This window comes from Sapajus apella, unplaced genomic scaffold (genome assembly GCF_009761245.1).
Source record: "Sapajus apella isolate SASKATOON/1434 unplaced genomic scaffold, GSC_monkey_1.0 scaffold169, whole genome shotgun sequence".
Classification (NCBI taxonomy): domain Eukaryota; kingdom Metazoa; phylum Chordata; class Mammalia; order Primates; family Cebidae; genus Sapajus; species Sapajus apella.
The window spans coordinates 2,019,815-2,042,263 of NW_022437109.1; the positions used below are offsets into that span (position 1 = coordinate 2,019,815).

Genomic DNA, 22,449 nt, shown 5'->3' on the forward strand with positions numbered 1-22,449 from the left:
TTCCCTCCTTTACCTGCTACCCCCACGTCTCTCTGATCTTGATAAGAAGATCTGGTTGGGGGACAGAAATGATGGAAAGAGAAAATTGTCTGTGTCTCTTTGATGTTATTTGGGGACTTAAAAGGGTAGAGGGCAAAAGCCCTAGTTCCTAGCACCAGATTGTTTACCTTGTGGCTCCCAGAGCTGTTCCTAGGGTAGGAGGGAGGGGAATGCAGAAGACAGGGGAAAACAGAGTAGGTAAGAGTTAACAGATGTTATAAAATAGGCTTGAGGAATAGGAGCAGAAAGGGGATAGGTATAAACATTTAAAGGGCTTCTGTTTCCTCTCTTTCTTCAAAATCTGGCTTAGATTTCTTTATAAACCTTTTACCTTAACTATATCAAAGTTGTATCCAGGCTACGCTCCACGGATACCTACTTGGAGAATATTATATATAGAATGGAGCTTTGAAAGTGCCAGTGCTGTGTTCTAAAATAGTTCTGTGAAAAGTCAGGGTCATTTTAAATGAGTTGGTCTACTAGTGCCTTTTGAATCATTAATAGCTAACATCAAAAGAAAAAGGATTGAATTCCTCTGAAACTTCAGTGTTAATAAATGTTGACATTTACATGAAGGTTGTCGAATGTGAAGAATTAAGGCAAGACAATGGGAAAATACAATGCTGCTAGCTAACAAAAATGTAGTTTGTTTATTTAGTAGAGACAGGGTCTTACTATGTTGCCCAGGCTGGTCTTTTTAAATTTGATTTATTTTTGTTTTTGTTTTTGTTTTTAATCTCTGCTCAGGCTGGTCTTGAACTCCTGGGCTCAAGCCATCCTCCCACCCCAGCCTCCTGAGCAGCTGGGACTATAGGCGTGTGCCATCATGCCTGGCTCTAACAAAAATGTATTTTAGAAACTTATCTCCTCTTATGTGTTCCATTGTGAACATCTGCTTTTGCTTCCCTTGAACTGGTAGCTCACCTGGCTAAGTGTTAAACCATCCATTTCCTGAAATGTTCTATCAGTTCTAAAGGACAGGATTCTTTGACATGAAGAATACTTGATCCCTATTGTTTACTGACCAAGGTCAGAGACTTTCCATACCCCTTCTTAGAACACTGAAAATAGAATTTGAGAGCTAGACTTAAGAGTTGCTGTGTTTTAGCTTCTTTGCTTGCCTAAAATAAATTCCTAGCTATTTGGCACAAGGTGTCCTGTCATCTTAACAACTTTAAGTTCCTTCTTTCTCACGTCTTTGTAATTTTTTATAATATACTAGTTCATTATGAAAATTGAGATTTAAGTGATCTATGCAGATTTCCCTTGATGTTTGCTGCCTGATTGAAACTACAAATTCCTTTCCACCGAACACCTGTTGTGAACTGGAATCTGGGCAAAATTCACTAAGGAGATGCCAAGGAGGTGTTACCCAGTAAATAAATAAGCAGTAGGATAATTGGCCCTTTGGAAATATATATTCTGGGTTACATAGGATGTGGTTACATGTAGATAAATGCATATATAGGAGAAAAAGAAATGTGAGAAATACAGGCAATATAGCAATATATAGAGTATATCACATTTTAGAACTGAAAAGAGATTGACATATTATCATTTTCTCGGTGAGCAAAATCAGACCCAGAAAATTTAAATGTCTTGTCTAAGGTACTAATTACTATCAACAGTTTATTGGCTATCTGCTGTCTGAAAAATTAGGCCTCCAGTATATTGTAGAAACAGTTGAAGTCATTAAGAACTCATGAATTATTTATGAACACTGAATATTTTGCTGAAGAGATAAACAGTAATACAAAGTCCTAGGCACTACATACCAAGTGAGGAGTATGGTTACATAGCTATATAGAAGTTTAAAGGGAATAGATAGGGAAAAATTGTACTTTTATGGTAATCTAGATGTTAGAGAAGAGAAGAATACAGTGGGGAAACATTCAAGGCAGAGGGCTAGCGAGCTGAGCTCATCTCGTTTTGGGGGCAGAACAAGTAGTTTGTAGCACAGTATTTTACCTAGGAGGGCAGTAAGATCAGTAAAATTAGTAAAGTTACAGAGTTAGATAAATTGGAGTGAGACTTAAATCTCAGCCAAAGGAATTTGGTTTTTATACTTATAGTGAAAAATCTCTGGGCAGGGAATTGTATGAATTAGTACTATAGGACAACTGATTCAGATTTGTGGTATAAAATATAGGAAAGGATACCAGTTAGAGGACTGTTACAATAGTCCAGGAAAAAGACTGTCTACAAGGGTGATGGTAATGCAGGAAGGGGGAGAGAGTTGAGTAATTTGAAGAGAGATAAATAGAATTTGGTAACTGGTTATTGTGAAAAAAGGATAGATAAGAATGATGCACACACATTTTCATTCTGGGTAATAGCAATAGGGGGAGCGGGGTTTGGTGGGTTTCTGATTTCTCTCCAAAGTGAGGTACCTTGGTAGACAACTTTGAAAAGTACTGAGTCTGGCTCAGCATTCTCAGTGAATATTGAATTCAGGGTTTAAGTAACTGATTTATGTTTGCATGCCTAGTAGGTAGTAGGACTTGGTGTATACAGCCCATTCTTTTGATTGTTGTTTAGTGCTCTTTCTACTAGATCATATTGCTTGACAGGAGGTGGGTCAAGTGGTTAAAAACACAGAACGATGCCTGGAAAACGAAATGGGAAGTTGAAGACCACATTATGATGAGGTTTAACCACAAGCTGTTTCAGTTCTGTATGGGTTTTCCTTGTATTTATACACAAAATGTGCTTACTTATGTCTATCAGATTCTTAATGCAACAGTGGCATGGTTTCTTAGAGCTCTCTTCTGAGATTCAGTTCTTCACATTCAAGGGGAAAGATTTCTTCAGATTTTGGATTTAAGTACACATTCTCTCTGACTCCCAATTTGAAGATACAATAGTTTCCCCCCACTCTCCCCTACAAGAACATAGGCTTGCCTGAGTTGAAAGCTGTGGGTGAAGTAGCCTCAAAGGCCTATTAGTTTTTTTTTTTTTTTTTTTTTTTTTTTTTCAGTAAAAGGAAGAGAGCTTTAAGACCCAAATCTTTCAGGCTTATTTACCCTGTCAGCAGTTAAAAACAATTTACTTACATAGATCTTATTACCTGAAAGGGAGAGTAAATACTATAAATCGATTGAGTATTTTTGCTAGTAGGAGATTTTTTTCAGGGTTGAATGGCCTTAAATCTTTTGTATTTGCTTTTAAAATACTTAGGTATATTTAAGGTATGACTCATTCCTACCCCTTCTTGTTTTCTTCTTTTGCCAGATTTTTATCTATGTGATAAAGATACCTGAGGATTCAAAATATAATTTTCTCAATCAGCTAACATTTGTTATTCAACTACCATAAGGGACTGAGACTGATATTTAATTTGACTGACACTGTTATTTAATTTCATCTTCCAAGACTAAATGTTCTCAGATTTTCTGACTAGGAAATCAGCTGCTTCCTGGAACTCAGCTTCTTGCTCTCACAGTCTTAAGCATTTTTAAATACTTTCTACTAGGTAATGCTCACAAGAAATTCATGTGCCTGTTCTTAAGCTGCTAACTCCAGAATAAGGACCACTCATCTTAGGTATGGCACATGGTGATAGTAGTAAACATCTTCTAATGCTTGGCTTCTACCGTGTTTATCCTGTCTTATTCCTTGCCACAGCTCTTCTGTCATAACTTCTGACCTGGCTGGAGAATAAAGGGAAGTAAACTTTACTATTTAATAGCGAGATCCTAGCCTGAGTTGTATTAAACACTTTATATAACATCTCATTTATACTCATAAAAATTCCATAAAACAGATACTCTTATGCTCCCTTACAGATTAAGTCATCCAAAATATGTATTAGTGTGATTTAGGCACTGTTTTAAGTTTCTGAGGATACTATTGTGAATGTCAGCTGAAGTCTCTGCTAAGCAGTAGAGACATTAAATAATTTACCCAAGGTCGCAAGTCAAGAAAGTAACAGATAGGATTTAGGTATAGCTCTGATGGATTCCAAAAGGAATGTCTGCAACCATTATTACATTGTGCCACCATTTACATATATTGGATGTTCTCTGTGAATATATAAAGTCATAAAAATAGTGGAACCCCAGTTTTTTGTTGTTGTTAAAAATGTTCTTGATGAATCCAAGAAAGAAATGTGTTTTGAAGCTGAAAAGCATGCATGCTCAATAATGCTTTTCCTCTCTTCCCCTTGCCTCTCCCTTCTCCCCTTCCACCCACTTATACCTGGGTATAAACTGGACAGTGTGACCTGCTTTGGCATTTGAGGACTAGGAGAAGTTTGTTTGTTTGTTTGCTTCCTGAAAGTTCCTGCCTACTTGCAGGTTCTTTCTTATAGCACAATGATGAGTGATGTGTTGTTAACATTGTAGTGCGGTCATGCTGGTTGGAATATTTTTTGTTTTCCCCTAGTTCTCTCTGACGAATACGCAGGTAGGGACTCTTGAGTCAAACTTACCTGCCCAGTTCATTCAAATAGAAAAAGCTTTCTGTATTCAGAGGACTAGAAAAGGGTTTTGAGGCTGGGAATAATACCAACATCCAGTGTCTTTCACCCAACTGAAATTCAGTTTTGTTAGCATTCTAGGTTTATTCTTTAGCTTGTGCTGTCTAAGAGATATGGGCACTGTCACCATATGCCCTACCTGGGATGAGTGATCATTACTCTGGAGTTAGTATCTTCAGATCAGGCACAAGGATTTATTTTGAGCAATATCTAGTAGAAAGCATAAAAGAAATTGTTTAAGACTTAGAGCAAGTAGTTAAGTTCCAATAGGAGTTGAGTTCCAGTTGAATTCTAAGGATTAACTAGGTGGGATCAAGGTTGCCAGTGTTTTTTTTTTTTTTTTGAGTCAGAGGTTTGCTCTGTCACTCAGGCAGGAGTGCAGTGGCGTGATCTCAGCTCACTGCAGCCCCTGCCTCCCAGGTTCAAGTGATTCTTCTGCCTCAGCCTCCCAGGAAGCTGGGATTACAGGTGTATGCCACCATGCCCAGCTAATTTTTGTATTTGTAGTAGAGACGAGGTTTCACCATGTTGGCTGGGCTGGTCTCAAACTCCTGTCCTCAGGTGATCCACCCACCTCAGCCTCCCTAAGTTCTGGGATTACAGATATGAGCCACCCTGCCAGGCCAAAGTTGCTAGTATTAGAACCACCTGGTATTTGAGATCTAATCAATTTAGTACTGGGAATCCAAGAGTATCTGGGCATGGTTCATGAGGTTAGTGAGATGATTTATGTAGATGCATCTAACCCACAAGTAATGCATGGTACTTGAATTAGGTGCACAATAAATGTTAGCTAAATCTTCAAAAGGTACGTGAGTGCTGGATGTTGTGAGTTTGTCTTCATAGAGCAGCTTCTTCATTGTTAGTATTCCTTCTGTAGAAGAATATTTATTAAGCATTTAACTGTGGGTAAAGCATTTGGGAAAGAGATTGAGGTAAACAAAGATTTATAGTGTCAAATTCTTGCTGAGACTGTAATCTTAACATTTATACATTGAATCAATTACACCTAGCATTTAAGGGTAATTTTTTTTTAATTTGTATTGCTAGAGTCAGTCTAATGCTTTTTTGATAGAAATAAATTATTGAATTGAAAATGCTTGTTCTTCAGTTTCAGTGAAATTGAGTTTGATTAGCCAGGCATGGTGGCATTCGCCTGCATTCCTAGCTACTCAGGAGGCTAAGGCAGGAGGATTGCCTGAGCCCAGGCGTTTGAGGTTACAGTGAGCTATGATTGTGCCACTGCACTCCAGCCTGGGTAATAGAGCAAGACTCTGTCCCTTAAAAAAAAAGCAATTGGCGGTTGGTTTTTGATGTTTGAGATAATTGCCTTTGATATTTCCTTTTATCCCTTCTTCATTTTTTTCAGTGAATGAGATAATATATTTGAAAGTATTTTATGAACTGCAAAGTTAGCACTTGTTATCACTACCACTACTACCAATAATAGTGTTAAAAATGTTAATGGGGGCCAGGCGCAGTGGCTCACACCTGTAATCCCAGCACTTTGGGAGGCTGAGGCGGATAGATCATCTGAGGTCAGGAGCTCCAGACCAGCCTGGCCAACATGGTGATACCCTGTCTCTACTAAAAATACAAAAAATTCACTGGGCGTAGTGGCAGGCGCCTGTAATCCCAGCTACTTGGAAGGTGAGGCAGGGAGAATCACTTGAATCTGGAAAGTGGAGGTTGCAGTGAGCTGAGATGGTGCCATTGCACTTCAGTTGCTCTGGGCAACAGAGCGAGACTCCATCTCAAAATAATAATAATAATAATAATAATAATGGGATAGGACTCAATAATAATAATAATAATAATAATATTGGGATAGGACTCACTCTTAGAAGGGTTGGTTTCTTGGATTAATTTCAAGAAGGCTCAGAACACAATAAGATGTTTACCAGGCAGCTTGTGGTACTAATTGATAGCTTTTGTAGTTTTTGTGGAAAGGAGAAGTAAAAGCAGAAACCTTCACTCTGAGAACTTGGCCTATGTAATTGTGAAATCCCATCTCTGCAAAACCCCATCTCTAGAATTGCTTGAACCCAGGAGGTATTAATTGTGAAGGGTTGCCTATACTACTTGTACTCACTCAGTATGGGGCAAGAAAGTTTAACAGGATTTATAATTTATGTGTTTGACCCTAGAGTCTTAGAGTACATTCTGTTGGAAGCTTCTGTCTACACAGGAAACAACTCATCCCAGTTTTTGGTAAGATCAACCACATTCGTGCAAACAGATATTATATAATATATATTTAAAAATGTATCAATGTAGATCCGTATCTGATTGGTTTCTCAGATAGTAAGATTAAGGCAATAGTGCCTTTGACCAAACTATTTGGTTAGATATTATCATACATAAAAAACCTTTACAGTCAATTTCTGATGATTGACATCCTTGGAGAGGAACATATGACTTTAATACTCTTAGGAGCAAGTTATTTCATAAATTTGTTTAGTAAATTGAAAAATCCTCTCACCTTTTAAAATTTTCTCTTCACCTTTTTCTGTCTATGGTCTGGCACTTAGTAAACCTTTTATTAAATAAAGGAAGTTGGCTGATCTCTATCTTGGGGTTTTCTCTGGAACCAGTCCATTAGATGAACTTCTGGAAAGCAGAGATGATGATTTACTGGCTGATGCATCCTCTTCACTTAGCAGCCTGCCTGGCATTAAGAGTGGGTCCTTATTAAGTGCTTTTTGAATGATTGAGTCAGCATGTTAAGGTTTTCATCGGGAGAGAATTGGGCACTACTGTACTGATGGTGGGCCTTCCTCAGGGGAAAAAGAAATGATGCCTTCTTACAAATAAACTTGCATAAATATGAATGTGAGGAAAGTTATTGCTTTGATGCTTTCAGGCTGTATACTTTTTTTTTTTTTTTCTTTTTTTTTGAGACAGTGTCTTACTCTGTTGCCCAGGCTGGGGTACAGTGGTGCAGTCTCAGCTCACTGCAACCTCTACCTCCCTATTTCAAGTGATTCTCTTGCCTCAGCCTCCCTTGTAGCTGGGATTATAGGCGGGTGCCACCATGCCTGGCTAATTTTTGTATTTTTAGTAGAGATGGGATTTCCCCATGTTGGCCAGACTGGTCTTGAACTCCTGACCTCAGGTGATTCACCCATCTCAGCCTCCCAAAGTGCTGGGATTACAGACGTGAGCCACCAAGCCCGGCCAACACTTTTGGATAAGAAATAATACAGTATGTTAAAAGTTGGTGGTTTATTTCTCTCTTGGTTTTATGTTTTGTCATGTTCAAAATTGAGCTATAGGCTAGGCCTGGTGGTCACAACTGTAATCCCAGCACTTTGGGAGACCAAGGCAGGTGGATGGATCATTTAAGGCCAGGAGTTTGAGACCAGCCTGGCCAACATGGTGAAACCCCATCTCTACGATACAAAAATTAGCCAGTTGTGGTGGTGCATGCCTATAATCCCAGCTACTTAGAAGGCTGAGACATGAGAATTGCTTGAACCCAGGAGGCGGAGGTTGCAGTGCGCCAAGATAGTACTACTGCACTCCAGCCTGGGTGACAGAATGAGACAGTAAAAAAAAAAAAAAAAAAAAAATTAGGTATAGCTGTGATTTCTGAATGGTGTATGAGAAGTAGCTTCAAATTATCAGTAGAAGAGAAAAATTAGCCTGATGTCACACATAATTTTGTCCTACCGTCTTGGTACAAAATAGTTACAACATTAGAAGAATACTTCCAAATTCAGTTATATCTTTAGTGGTGATGCACAAAACATAAATGGAGTCTTGCTCTGTCTCGAGGCTGGAGTGCAGTGGCGAGATCTTGGCTCACTGCAACCTGTGCCTCTCCGGTTCAGGCGATTTTCCTGCCTCAGCCTCCTGGGTACCTGGGACTACAGGTGTGTGCCACCATGCTCAGCTAATTTTTGTATTTTTGGTAGATACGGGGTTTCACCATGTTGGCCAGGATGGTCTCAATCCTCGTGATCCACCCACCTCAGCCTCCCAAAGTGCTGGGATTACAGGTGTGAGCCACCATGCCCGGTCCCATGATTTGCTTTATAGACGATTTCCTTCCTAAATAAGATACGCTTAAGTGATTAAATTTCCTAGGTACATATCTTTTTCTTTGGTATGCATCTGCAGGAGTAAGAGATTTAGCTGGGTGGCCAGGGAAAGGCAGTTTTTGTTAATAAATCCACAAAGTAGATCCCATGGAAAATTAAGGCTAGTGATACATGTGAAGCCAAGGAAAGATTACTGGAATGGGAGTAAGTAGATTTATATACTGTGCTCATTTTGACCAGAGCTAGCTCTTTGAATGTGGATAAGTCACTTAATCTCACTCTCCTGGTTTTCTGTGTTGTCATCTGTAACTTGAGGGTATGGAATAAAAATAATCTCTGATGTTCTAGTTCTAAAAGTTTATGATTCTAAAGTGCCAATCAGTAAAGCAGACTGACTTTCTGAACCTCACCACCAGTTCCGTATAAGACCCAATTGTGAAAAGTTACAGGTATTCTACATTCCCAGGTAAACTAGAACTATCAGATTGTGTTATATGCTTGTAACTAATTTTATGTGCATAAATAATAGAGACTTGGTTTCTTCTAAAAGAAAAATTATTATTATTATTATTATTTTTTTGAGACGGAGTTTTGCTCTTGTTACCCAGGCTGGAGTGCAATGGCGCGATCTCGGCTCACCACAACCTCCGCCTCCTGGGTTCAGGCAATTCTCCTGCCTCAGCCTCCTGAGTAGCTGGGATTACAGGCACACGCCACCAGGCCCAGCTGATTTTTTGTATTTTTAGTAGAGATGGGGTTTCACCATGTTGACCAGGATGGTCTCGATCTCTTGACTTCATGATCCACCCACCTCGGCCTCCCAAAGTGCTGGGATTACAGGCGTGAGCCACCGCGCCCGGCTTAAAAGAAAAATTATTATTAAAAAAGTTACAACCAGTAGAAATGAGAAACCGAAACAGTGCCCAGGATATACTTTGGGTTAGAGTTTCTGCTTCTTCACACCAACCTGGAAATGTGTGTGTGTTTGTGGAGTTGGTGGTGGGTAGGGAGGATGGTAGTGGCTAGGAGACAATGTAGTGAATAGGGATAGTATTTTAAAAAACAAAATAGTAAGAGTAATTTAGACTGTGGAGTTTGCATGTCTAGACTGATCTGGTTTTGCTATAAATCCCTAGAAAACTGATGTGAGCCCTGCATTCTGAGTCAGAATGCATAGGCCCAACCTCTGTGCTATCCAGGTATCATTTAAGCTCTGTAAACTTTTCTGTGTGTATGTGTTTTCCATCATAATATGGGATTAAAAACCTCAAAAAGTATTTAATTTAAAAATGTTTATTATGAGGTTATATTTATGAAAGTGCTTTAAAAACAAAAATCTAGGGCTCTTAAGTAACTTGGAAATAAGGTTGATGGAAAATATCAGTTTTTAAAAATAAAAACAATAACAGAATGGAAGCTATTGGTGAACAGACAGCTGTACAAATACAAGTTACATTTATTCATATAGATCTATTTGTTTATCTTGATAGGGCAAATTTGAAACCAGTATATAACTCACAAGCCTATTTTAGGTATAGATAACTCTCAGTTATCCACACATATGGACTAGCACGAATAGCTCAGAACCACAAATATTTGCTAGGCATCTACTATGTGCTAAGCAATGTGTTAGGCCTGTTTAGAATGTTTTCAAGTACAAAAGAAAGGTGCAGACTTCAAGAATCTTAATTCTGTCTTGAATATACTCTTGTCCTCCATCCTGGTGAGCTTTTACATGTCCTTAAAGACTTGGCTAAAAGTTTGAGAAGCTTCCCTGACCTACCTGGGTAAACTGGTTGCTTCTATACCTCTTCTTACCCCAGTGGCACTAATAACATGTTTATATTTCTCCCGTCAGATCAGAGTGCCTTGAAGGTAGGACTAAGGTATCTCCAGGCCCCACTGCAGTACCTGTAGATGGTAGACCAACTTGGTAAATTTTGAATGAATGACTCATAGTCAAATTGGAGAGTTAAGATGTGAGTTTCTGGAAGGTCAATTAGTGTTACAAGACAGTAAATGATAACAGCAGATGCCAGGCAGATGTTTCCAATACTGGGCCTGTAGATCAAATGAGATTTAGGTATGGCCAGGAAAGATGGAACTATGGAACTTAAAGATGGAGAATTTTAAAAATTACAATAATAATAAGTATTCTTCTTTTAACTGAATTATATAATTTTATAAAAGACAAATTTCTTTCCTTCCCTCCCTTCTTTTTTTTTTTTTGAACAGGGTCTCACCCTGTCACCCAGGCCAAAGTGCAGTGGCACTATCATAGCTCACTGCAGTTTTGAATGCCTGGTCTCAAGTGATTCTCTTGCCTCAGCCTCTTGAGTAGCTGGGTCTTCAGTGTATGCCACCATGCCCAGCTAATTTTTGTGGGGGTTTGTTTTGTTTTGTTTTGTTTTTTGTAGAGACGGGGGTCTCACTGTGTTGTCCAGGCTGGTCTCAAGCATTCCTGCCACCTTGGCCTGACAAAGCACTGGGATTACAGGCATGTGCCACTGTGCCTGGCCCAACATTTCTAATTGTTTTGAGGCTTTTAAAGAAATTAGTTAGTACTTGTATGCTGAGGGAAATTGACTTACCAGAAGAAATTTATGAAGTGGATTAATTTCCTGTGGATAACCAAGAGTGCATAATATAGTAATTTGAATCTTTCTTCTGTTTTTCCCCTTCAATGGAATTTACAGTGAAATGACTAAAGAAATCAAGAAAGGAAGAGAAGATTGTCAGCTACTGAATGTTTGAGAATTGATTCTAGAGAGTGTGTCTTGCTATTAGCTAGTCTCTTGATTTGTAGTGTTTTTTTCCTCTGTGTCAAAAATTCAGTAATTAGAATCTGTAATGGGTCAAGTAGAACTTTTGTTTTTGCAGATTATTCTTTTAAAAGTTGAATTAGTTGAGAGCCCAAACCTTGGACTATCTTTGGCCTTAGTTAAAAGGAAGAAAACAATTCATTGTGTGTGGTAAATAGACATGCTGGTCTGGGATCTAAAAAAATAAACATTAACATGATTCTTGTTTCTATTTAAGCTGCTATTGTTGTGCCAATATTATAATAACAGAGTTTCTGTATGACTCTCCCTGCCCCCATTTTCCCAAAGATCACTTCCCTTCTGCAAGCCTTCCAAATTATTACATTTCCCAAAATAACTGTAATTTAAGGAGCCTTTATCAGTAGCACTGAAGAGACAAATGCCAGTTTCCAAATTCTCTGTTCACTAGTCCCTGATCTTTTTATTACCCTTTGGTTGTTAATGGGATTTGTCTGATGGAGTTTTTTTTTTTTTTTTTTTTGGCCCTGTCACTTAGGCTGGAGTACAGTGCGTGATCTCGGCTCAAGCAACCTCCACCTCCTGAGTTCAAGCAATTCTCCTGCCTCAGCCTCCTGAGTAGCTAGGATTGCAGGCATGCACTACCACACCCAGCTAATTTTTGTATTTTTAATGAAGACGGGGTTTCACCATGTTGGCCAGTGTGGTGGTCAACATGGGCCCCGACCTTATGATCTGCCCACCTCAGCCTCCCAAAGTGCTATGATTACAGGCATGAGGCACCGTACCTGGCCATCTGATGGGGTTTTATATCAGGCCTGCTATTTGTAGGCCTGATATAAAACTAGAAATTCTTTAAAAAATAGTTAAATTTTGTTCTGACACACACATACTAATGGTGGTAATGAAACCATAGGGCTAGCTCCTGAGATCTTAATGTTGTGTACCCACAAGAGCATATGATAAATACATTGTTTCAGGTGTGATTATATGATTGAGTTGAGTTTGTTTTACTCCATGTTTGACTTAGGGGGAGAAAGTGACGTTCCCCAAGTATATCCTGCATTAGAGGGGAAAATAACCCAGAAGTATGCAGGGTGAGTAGGTGATGCAAACATTTCCTTCCAATAATCAAAAAAATAGGCAATATACATGAGATTAAGACACTATTACAAAATCTTTGAACCTGGAATGAGTAAAAGTAATAAGAGGTAGGTACAGGTTGGGGAGGTAGGATTGGTAGATTAAGACATTGGGATTCCAGTAAATATGTATGAAATTGCTGTTCCTGGAGATTTGGGAATGAATGAGCTATGTAGCTGTGTCTGCACATCTAGGAAAGGACAGACACTTTTCTTTTGCTGTTATTTTTGAGGGACCATCTAGTGGAAGGTACAACTAAGGGACCCCTTTTAGGATATTTTCTTGAAGGCTTGAGTTGAAAGACACTGGATTGGGAATGGTAGACTGGGCACTGTGTGTATGTGTCAAGACTGTTTTAGAAATGGTCGTGGGACTAAAGGGTTTGTTTGGGAGGAGTAGAGGAAGCTTTTAAAGGAAAGAGATAGGGAGGGGGCTGTGTTGGGCACCAGTGAAGTGACAAAGAGTGTGTGGGAGGGAATTGGGCACAAAGAAGGCAACTGACAATTTTTGAAGATTTATTGTGTCAATAAGCTTCCCTAAGGCTTCACATGTTACTTAATCCTAACGGGTGGGCTGAAATGCATACATTTCCCCCATTTTATACATGAAGAATCTGAGGCAAAATGGTTCTGTTACTTACCTATGATTACACAGCCCTTAGGTAGTAGCTCTGGGATTGGAACCTAGACCCATCTCAATCCAGAGCCGGTTCTTTCTTTTGGTGTGGAGTTGAGAGGGGTGAAGCAGCGAGAGTGGACCTCCACGTGGTGGACTGCCCATGTCTTCTTGTCCCTGGACGAAATGTGCCATTGTGTTAAGTGTATGATCTCTGGAGTCAGCTGGGGTGAGTTCATAAAAATCGTGGGTCTGCCACTTTTACCTGTGTTGCTTTGGGCATTTAGCTAACCTCTGTGAGCTTTAGTATCTTCCTTCATCTGTGTTGTACAGTAACAATACAGACCTGTTAGAGTTGTTTGGAAGTTTAAGCGAAATAATATCTAAAGCTTTAAAACATGTTTCTTTCACTTCTTTCAGAATCATCTTGTTACCTCTGGACTGTAACATTTAGTGTTACATAGGTCCCTTTAGAGTAGGGTTGGTCTGGATTCAGGACTAGATTTACAAATAAAAGATAAAAGAAAAAAAAGTATAATTGGTCATATTTTCTTTCTAAAAAGGTTATATTTTGTTTCTTTGACTTGAAGGATACATATTAATTAAAAACAATCTGCCAAGACAGTCATTCATTTCTCCCTCCCACCTAATCAAGAATTATGTGAAAGTTCTAAGAAAGTTCTCCTCTTTCTCCCTGCCTGGATTCCTTGGGACTGACATCATAGATATGGAGGAGTCTCTGACTTTTGAAACTTTTTGACAGTCTTGAATGTTGTGGTTTTGGGAAGAGTTAGAGAGGACTCAAATGCAGCTCTAATGCTTCAGTGGAATCAAGGGATAGGTAGAGAGTGAAAATGTGGAAGCTTTTGGGGATGTTGTAAATGAAAGAATGTAGGGTCAGTAGTTTCTCTGGCATTTTAATAGAGCTTTATTATCCATGGTCTTTAATTTTGAGTCATTTTTCTCTGTTATTAACTAATTTGAACACTTGGAACATGCAGACTGATTTTAATATTATTCTGAACTAAACAATAGGAAGATAAATTTGCTGCATGTAGTCATATAACAATCTTCAGCAGTGTCTTTGAGATGAGTTACTGCTTTAGACTTGTCTGTGTACAGCACTGATAGACTATCAATAGTACTGTGTGTTTGTGTTATGGGGTACCATACAAACATACTCCAGTTTATCTGAACAAAAATTGAGTGTCTGCTGGGTGCTTGGATGCTAGGGAATATCAGATGAACAAGCCAAGATTCCTGCCCTCAAATTGTTCCAGGTTTAGTGGGGAGACAAACATGTGAATAAACACAACTACCATGCAGGGTGATAAACATTATGATAGAAGTATAGAGTCCAGGATGCAGTGGGGGTACCAAGAAAGAAGTGGGCAATTTAGGAAGTCAGAGAAGTTTTGCAAATGAGGTCGCATTTAAGTTAGTTTTAAAGAAGAGGTAAGAATTCACCTGCTACACCTAGGAGTTACTCCAGGTAGAGGGAACAATATATGCAAAGGGACTGACATTTGAAGAACATAGTACACTTGGGGGAACTCCCAGTACAAGTAAGGGCATGCTGGGAGGTAGGTAAGGCTGGAGAGATCGGTAGAGCCAGATCATGAAGGGCCTCGTTTGTCCTATATAGATTTTTTTTTTTTTTTTTTTTTTTATAAAGGGTCTCACTGTCCCTCAGGCTGAGTGCAGTGGTGCCATCGTGGCTTACTGCAGCATCGACCTCCTGTGCTCAAGCAATCCTCCCACCTCAGCCTCCTGAGTAGCTGGGACTACAGGTGTGTGCCTCCACACCCAGCAAATTAAGTTAATTAATTAATTGATTTTTTTGTAGAGATGAGTTCCCACTACATCACCCAGGCTGGTCTTAAACTCCTGGACTCAAGTGATCCTCCCTCCTTGGCCTTCCAAAGTGCTAAGATTACAGGCACAAGCCACCATGCCTGACCCTATATAGGAATTTGGTTTTTTGTGTGTTTGTTTGTTTTGAGACAGTCTCACTCTGTTGCCCAAGCTGGAGTACAGTGGCACGATCTTGGCTCACTGTAACTTCTACCTCCCAGATTCAAGGGATTCTCCTGCCTCAGCCTCCCGAGTAGCTAGGATTAAAGGTGCATGCCACCACACCATACCTGGCTAATTTTTGTATTTTCAGTAGAGATGGGGTTTTACCATGTTGGCCAGGCTGGTCTTGAGGCCCGACCTCAAGTGATCTGCCCACCTCAGCCTCCCAAAGTGCTGGGATTATAGGTGTGAGCCACTGCGCCTGGCCTCTGTATAGGAATTTGAATCTTAGGCTTCAGCCATTGAAAATCCATTGAAGAATTTAGAACAGTGGGATATAATAATATCATATTTGCATTTTAAATTGTTCATGGTGGTTGCCTGTAGAGGCCAATCAATGGATGGAGAGAGAGAGAGGGGTTAGGGAGCTATTTCCTGGGGCCCAGGTTATGAAAACCTGAGGTAGAAAAAAGAGCTGTAGCCTGTGGAAGGTTTTAGATGGATTTGAGAGATATTTAAAGTAAAACTCAGTGAAAGATTATTTGTGAGGGTAAGGCAAGAGAGAAGTCCAGGACGGCTCCCTGGCTTGTGACTTGGATGACTAGGGAAATGGTAGGACTATTTGCCACAACAGGCAATATTGGAAGAGGAATAGTTTGAAAGGGTGGGAGACAGAGATGAAAGAATAAGCTCATGTTTTTATGTATTGAGTTTGAAGTGCCTGTATCATTCCCAGGTGAGGTGGAAAGAATTTGGGGCTGCAGATACATTTGGAGTCATGAAAATTTGGGTGCTTAGGTCTGTGAGTGAAGTTTCAATGAGAAGATGAAAGGCCTAAGGCTAGAATGATGGGTGCACTAAGTTTGGTTCAGGCACAGAAATGGGAGTCCACAAAGGTGACCAAGACACAGGGCCAGAGAAGCAGGAAGAGTAGTCAGTATCAAATGCTACAAAGAGATCAGAAGTGAGGATGATTGTGATGATCTTATGTATAAGCCAGTGCCATTCTGTTTCTGCAGAAGCCTGCTTTTGTAGGTTGAGGACTAGGAGTTTTGCACGGAAGAGGAGAGTAACAACTAATAAGTGGGAGGAGGGGAGGAAACCTAAAGGAACCCCTCTTGCTTTGTTTTGTAATTTTGTGTGTGTGTGTGTGTGAAGTAGAAGTCAAGTAAGGAGTAAGGAGAGGTGATGTGGATTGGGTGGGAGGCTCAAGGAGCATGGTGAAGGTATGGGGTAGTAGCTCAGAAGATTGATTGAAGTACTAAAGTCAAGCAAAAGACAGCAGTGTTTCAGTAAAAGGAAGGTGACCAAATAATATATGTTAGTAGTCATATTGCTCTGCAAGGTTAGCAGGGAATTTAGAATCTGTCCAAGGAAGTGGGATCTATCCAAGTTAGACAGATGAAATGGATAAGGGAACTAAATTTTCACAGGAAAGTAAGTTAGGTGATCCATTATTGGTTTTACTTTGTTAGGCAAGAAGAGATAAAGTGGAATCTATCAATTTTTCTCAATCTTGACTGCTATTATGCTGGTTTAGTTCACCATCATCTATTTTGCAATAATTTTCTAATCAGTTCTCTCCCTAAACCCACTGTGCTTCTTCCAAACTCTTCTCACTGTAACCAGGGTGAATTTTAACAACTCAAATCTGATTATGTTCTACCTCTACATGCAACCCTTCAGTGGCTTCTCATGATGTTTAAGATCTCATATCTTTAACAGGGTCCACTAGGCCCTTTCTTCATCCTTCTGTAGCACCGTTTTCGCCTTTATGCTCCTTCCTGCCTTAGAACTTTGGTGTATGTTTCCTCTGCTTGGAGCATTCTTCCTTTCCCAATTTGTCTCTCCAATTGCTACTTAATCTTAATTCGTAGATGGACCATAATTTCCTTGGGGAAGCTTTTCCTGAATCTCTGTAGGAGATAACACCCTTCTATAACATTTCTTTATTATAATTGTGAAATTATTTAAAGAGATTATGAAACTAAGGCAGAAATGTTAGATGAATTGTGCTGGTGGATATTGAAATTGCTCAGGAAGATGGTAGGATTTTGTGGGTTTTTTTCTCCCTGCTGGAAGCTTTTGAGGATAGGGATTGTGTGTAGTTCACTGTTTTGTTTTTAGTCCTAAGCATAGTGCCTCACAGAGAGGCACTCCAAATACTTTTGTTGAATTAATGAATAAGGTGGGTAAGAGACTAGATGTCTTAGTGAGCAGGCAGGTTTAAAAGTAGAGAGGAAAAGCTGGAAGGAGGTGAGGTTGTGGCCAGAGTGAAATGTTTGAGTTTAAGATTTAGAGGTGGAATGGTTTCAGGAAATGGCAGGGTCCAGGTTTGAGTTGTTGTTAGGGAGATGGAGGTGTTAGTATTAGAAGAGATTATGAAATTCTAAGGCAGAAATGTTAGGTGAGTTGTGCAGATGGCCTAAAATTGCTCAGGAAGATGGTAGGATTTAATATCATATAAGTGCCTTTGGTCCCAGCTACTCAGGAGGCTGAGGTGGGGAGGATTGCCTGAGCCTCGGGGGTGGAGGTTGCAGTGAGCTGAGGATCGCGCCATTGCACTCCAGCCTAGGCGACAGATCGAGACGCCATCTCAGGGGAAAAAAAAAGTTATATAAGGCAGGTGTTTAAGTCTTTGATAAATATGAGGAATAGGCACAATATTTTCCTATGGTGAACGAATTAAATGAGTAAGAATCAGGGCAGTTTCAGGGATCAGTAATGCCCTAGTGTGGTACAGTGAAAGAGCATGAGTTCAGACTATCTAGGTTCAGACTTTGGGCCACCTACCTGACTTTTCAAGTCTTTTTTGTTTCTGTTTGTAAATTGGGAATAACGAGACCTGCTGCAAGAGTTTTGCCATTAATGAGGAAGAGTGTTTTTAGAAATGCTTAACTAATATTAACTTCTTCATGTTTATTCTTGACTGCTGTCATTCAAGATGGTATGGAAGTAGGGGTAATAGGCAAAGATGGCAGAAGCAAACTTTGAACAAGATAATTTATTCAGCATGTTAAGTTTATATGATGGGGTCAGCACAAATATTTATAATGAATGTATATACAAGCAAGTACTGATATAAAGAAAGGATTTTGTAAATTAAAGGCCACTGTTTGGCTTATAACACCACCATGATATTGATCTACAACAAATGTTTATGTAAAGAAATGCTTTGTCTAATAGTTTTCCGTGAAAATTCCATCATGCATGGGAAGTAGGTTTTATTTTCCTTTTGAACAGAATAAAGATCGTTATGTGAAAGTTATAGTGGGGGTGGGGGGCTGGTGATAGCTTTTGCTTTAGTTTAGAAAAGCGTTTTCTAACAGTTCAAGCTGTCTAACAATAAAGTGGACATTATGGCAAAGTAATGAGGTCCTCATCAGACCTTGTATTCAAGTGGAGACTACATGATTTATGTCCCAGATGTAACAGAAGGATTCTTGCATGGGGGCAGGTATTTGGATTAAGAAATTGCTAAAGGCCCTTTCAGTTGGAAGATTTTGATGCCAGATGAGAATGGGCATCAAATTTAATTGAATTTACACCATTCAGTTAAATAGTTGAGAGCCTCCTGTGTTTTATTTGAAAGGTTGAAAGCCACTGTTATTTTTTTCTTCTTCCTCCTGTGTGCTAAGACAGAGCCAAAGACTGTGTGTGTGTGTATGTTTTTTTTTTTTGTAACAGGGTCTCACTCTGTCACCCAGATTGGAGAGAAGGGGCATGACTGTCACTCACATAGCCTTGATCTCCCAGGCTCAAGCAGTCTTCCCACATCAGCCACTTGAGTAGCTGGGACTATAGGCACACACCACCATGCTTAGCTAGTTAAAAAATTTTTTTAGACACAGGGTCCCACTATGTTGTCCAGGCTGGTCTCAAACTCCTGGGCTCAAGTGACTGTCCTGCCTCAGCTTCTCAAAGTGCTAGGATTACAGGCAGGAGCCACTGTGCCCAGCCCAAACTTTTTCTTTTTTTTTTTAAACAGAGTCTTGCTCTGTTGCCCAGGCTGGAGTGCAGTGGTGCCATCTCAGCTCACTGCAACCTCCACCTCCCTAGTTTAAGTGATCCTTCTGCCTCAGCCTCCCTAGAAGCTGGGACTAGCCACCATGCCAGGCTAATTTTTGTATTTTTAGTAGAGACGGGGTTACACCATGTTGGCCAGGCTGGTCTCAAACTCCTGACCTCAGGTGATCTGCCTGCCTCGGCCTCTCAAAGTGCTGGAATTACAGGCGTGAGCCACCATGCCTAACCAAACACTGTGTTTTAATCATTGGCTTTGGTATCTCCATTTGGAATTTGAAAAGCTTAAGCCAGGTGTTAGTGGTGATATAACAAAAGCTGTTGTTCTCACTTGTTGGGGTTAGGTCAGGGTCCACAGTATGCACCTGGAGACATCAAATATAAGAATGTGCTGTTAAGAAGTTTGGCTTAGTGCCTCAAATGTTTGCTAAAGAGCAGGGCATTCTAGAGAATGTTAAACCGGTAAATTATTTTGTTAAAATGTTTTTTTGAGAAGTATGGCCTGTGTGCTATGTTGACATGTGAGCTCTATGATGCCATAACACTGGTTTTCATTCACTTCTCTCACTCAGAAGTCTGTGTCTGGCTGTGAAATTGCCTACATGCCTATGGCTTAGTCAACTCTTTTCCTTTCTGCTGAGCACCTGTTTGTGATTGGTATTTTGTGTACTTGTTGTATATTTCTCACATTCTCTCAGAACGTTATTAAAATGGCTTTACAGTTGCATTACTTTTTTTTTTTTTTTGGACATAGAGTCTTGCTCTGTCACCCAGGCTAGAGTGCATTGCCGTGATCTCAGCTCACTGTAACCTTCGCCTCCTGTATTCAAGCGATTCTCCTGCCTCAGCCTCCTGAGTAGCTGGGACTACAGGCATGCACCACCACCCCCAGCCAATTTTTTGTAGTTTTAGTAGAGACAGAGTTTCACCATGTTAGCCAGGATGGTCTCTATCTCCTGACTCTACTTCATGATCTGCGCGCCTCAGCCTCCCAAAGTGCTGGGACTAAAGCGTGAGTCACCGCACCCGGCCGCATTACTTTTTTTTTTTTAAAGAAAGAAGATTAGGCCAGTGTGGTGGCTCATGCCTATAATCCAGCACTTTGGGAGGCCGAGGTGGGTGGATCACGAGGTCAAGAGATCGAGACCATCCTGGTCAACATGGTGAAACCTCGTCTCTACTAAAAATACAAAAATTAGCTGGGCATGGTGGCAGGCGCCTGTAGTCCCAGCTACTCAGGAGGCTAAGGCAGGAGAATTGCCTGAACCCAGGAGGCGGAGGTTGTGGTGAGCTGAGATTGCGCCATTGCACTCCGGCCTGGGTAATGAGTGAAACTCTGTCTCAAAAAAAAGAAAGAAGATTAAAATTTATTTTGCAGCTAAGCACTTGGTTTTGGATTATTCGTGTATGTAAGTTATTTGAGCTACTACCACTTCCTGTAACCTAAGGCTGTGGCTAAAATGGGTTTGGAGAAGAAATTCTTGCCTGTATTGGGAGGGGGGGATTTATTCATCTATTAATTCTAAAGGTATTTAATTCCTAATTCCTGAAGGTAAGGGACTAATTTACTTTATATCTTGACATTTTAAATTTGAAGAATCTTAGACCAAAAATTCTTTATGTATTATTAGTAGTTCTTTCTGATAATTATGATATTGAAACTCAGGTAAATTTAACATTAATAATATCTAGACTGATAGACAGTCAAAGATAATAGATTATGAGGCTGTAGTGAACTGAAGAAGTTTATTTTTTAAACCTTGAAAGTATCTTAGGAGTCATCTAATCCAAGTCTAGGTTATAGAAGAGGCAACTGAAACCCTGTAAGTAATTTGACCAAAGTCACCTAGTTAATACATATAGGTGTATGTAGGTAAACTCCCATAATGTGAGGGTGGTGAGAGTAGTGACAGTATGGTTGACGTCCCTTTAGAAAGGAGAGTTTTTAAAACTTTAGAAATAGAAGGGTGATAAGAAGCGCCCTAGAATTTCTGATCTGGTAAGCTTCAAATTGGTTTGTTTGTTGGTAGCTGATGTGGAAGTTGGCTTAGTCATTGAATCATTTATTCATCAGGCATTTGACTACCTACTATATTATAGATGCTATACTAGATGTTGGAGCTACGAAAATGAAGAAATTGTGTCCCTGCACTCACAGATCTCTTGTACTACTAGAACAGGACAAGAGAGAATACTTTCTATTTTGCCATCTCTCTCTCTCTCTCTCTCTCTCTCTCTCTCTCTCTCTCCCCCCCTCTCTCTCTCTCTCTCTCTCTCAAAAAAGAAAAAAAAATCCAGTTTTAGCAAGTTAGTGACCTGCTGATTTAATAACCCACAAATCTTTTGTATTTGCCTTGTCACTTAGTGCTTTCAAGAATTATACTTTGACCTTTCCCAAAAGGCAGGAGATTGGTGGGTGTGGTAGGGCAAGTGTACCTGGCAACTTATGAATGACTCTTCTATAGAAAGCTGAAAACCTGGCAGAATTTGGTCAGAGATTTTTCATCACTCTATTATTGCTTCCCTAGTTGGGACTTTTAACCTCAGAGGAACGTTGGATTGGTGCCAGGCTGTCAGGTCAGGGACATGGTTCTGCCAGAGTCTGAAAGAGGAGATCGTTTTCAGTTGAACTTACTTGGCAGTCATCTGTCCCACATGGAGAAAGACATGTTTTGGAGTAGACATGTTTCCTAGATTCATAAGGTTAATAGAGATTGACTCTTGTTATGAACCTTTGGGGTCCCCACTCTGCTTTGTGGAATAGCTTATTTTATTTATTTATTGAGATGGAGAGTCACTCTTTCACCCAGGCTGGAGTGAAGTGTCACAAACTTGGCTCACTCCAACCTCTGCCTGCTGTGGGTTCAAGTGATTCTCCTGGCTCAGCCTCCTGAGTAGCTGGAATTACAGGGGCACGCAACCCAGCTAATCTTTGTGGTTTTAGTAGATACAGGGTTTCGCCATGTTGGCCAGGCTGGTCTCGAACTCCTGACCTCAGGTGACCTACCTGCCTCAGCCTCCCATAGTACTGAGATCAAAGGCGTGAGCCACTGCAGCTGGCCTATTCATGTATTTTGAATAGTTTTAGCTATCAATTTACTCCTCTGCTAGCATCAAAACACTAGTTAACTCTGAAATGATCCAGTGTATAGTAATTGTTCATTCATTCAAGAAATATCTACTGACAGCAGTGTTCCTCACACTGTGCCAGGTGATACATGCAGAGGATACGTTAGTGAAGGAGACATACAAGTTTCCTGCCTTCAAGAAACTTATATATTAGAGGAGATGGCTAGACAGCAACTAATTAAAA

General features: G+C 40.0%; 1 protein-coding gene across 3 annotated transcripts in view; it reads left to right on the forward strand.

The window, feature by feature from the left end:
- Positions 1-22,449, forward strand: part of OTUD7B (OTU deubiquitinase 7B) — a 64,336-nt gene that overhangs the window by 11,069 nt on the left and 30,818 nt on the right. The window contains exon 1 of one of the 3 annotated variants that reach the window (XM_032267389.1): positions 17,630-17,640. The exons of the other annotated variants lie outside the window; for them this stretch is intronic. The gene's annotated coding sequence lies outside the window, so the exon portion shown is untranslated. Of the gene's footprint in view, positions 1-17,629; positions 17,641-22,449 lie in introns of those variants that run through there. 3 annotated transcript variants of the gene reach the window in all.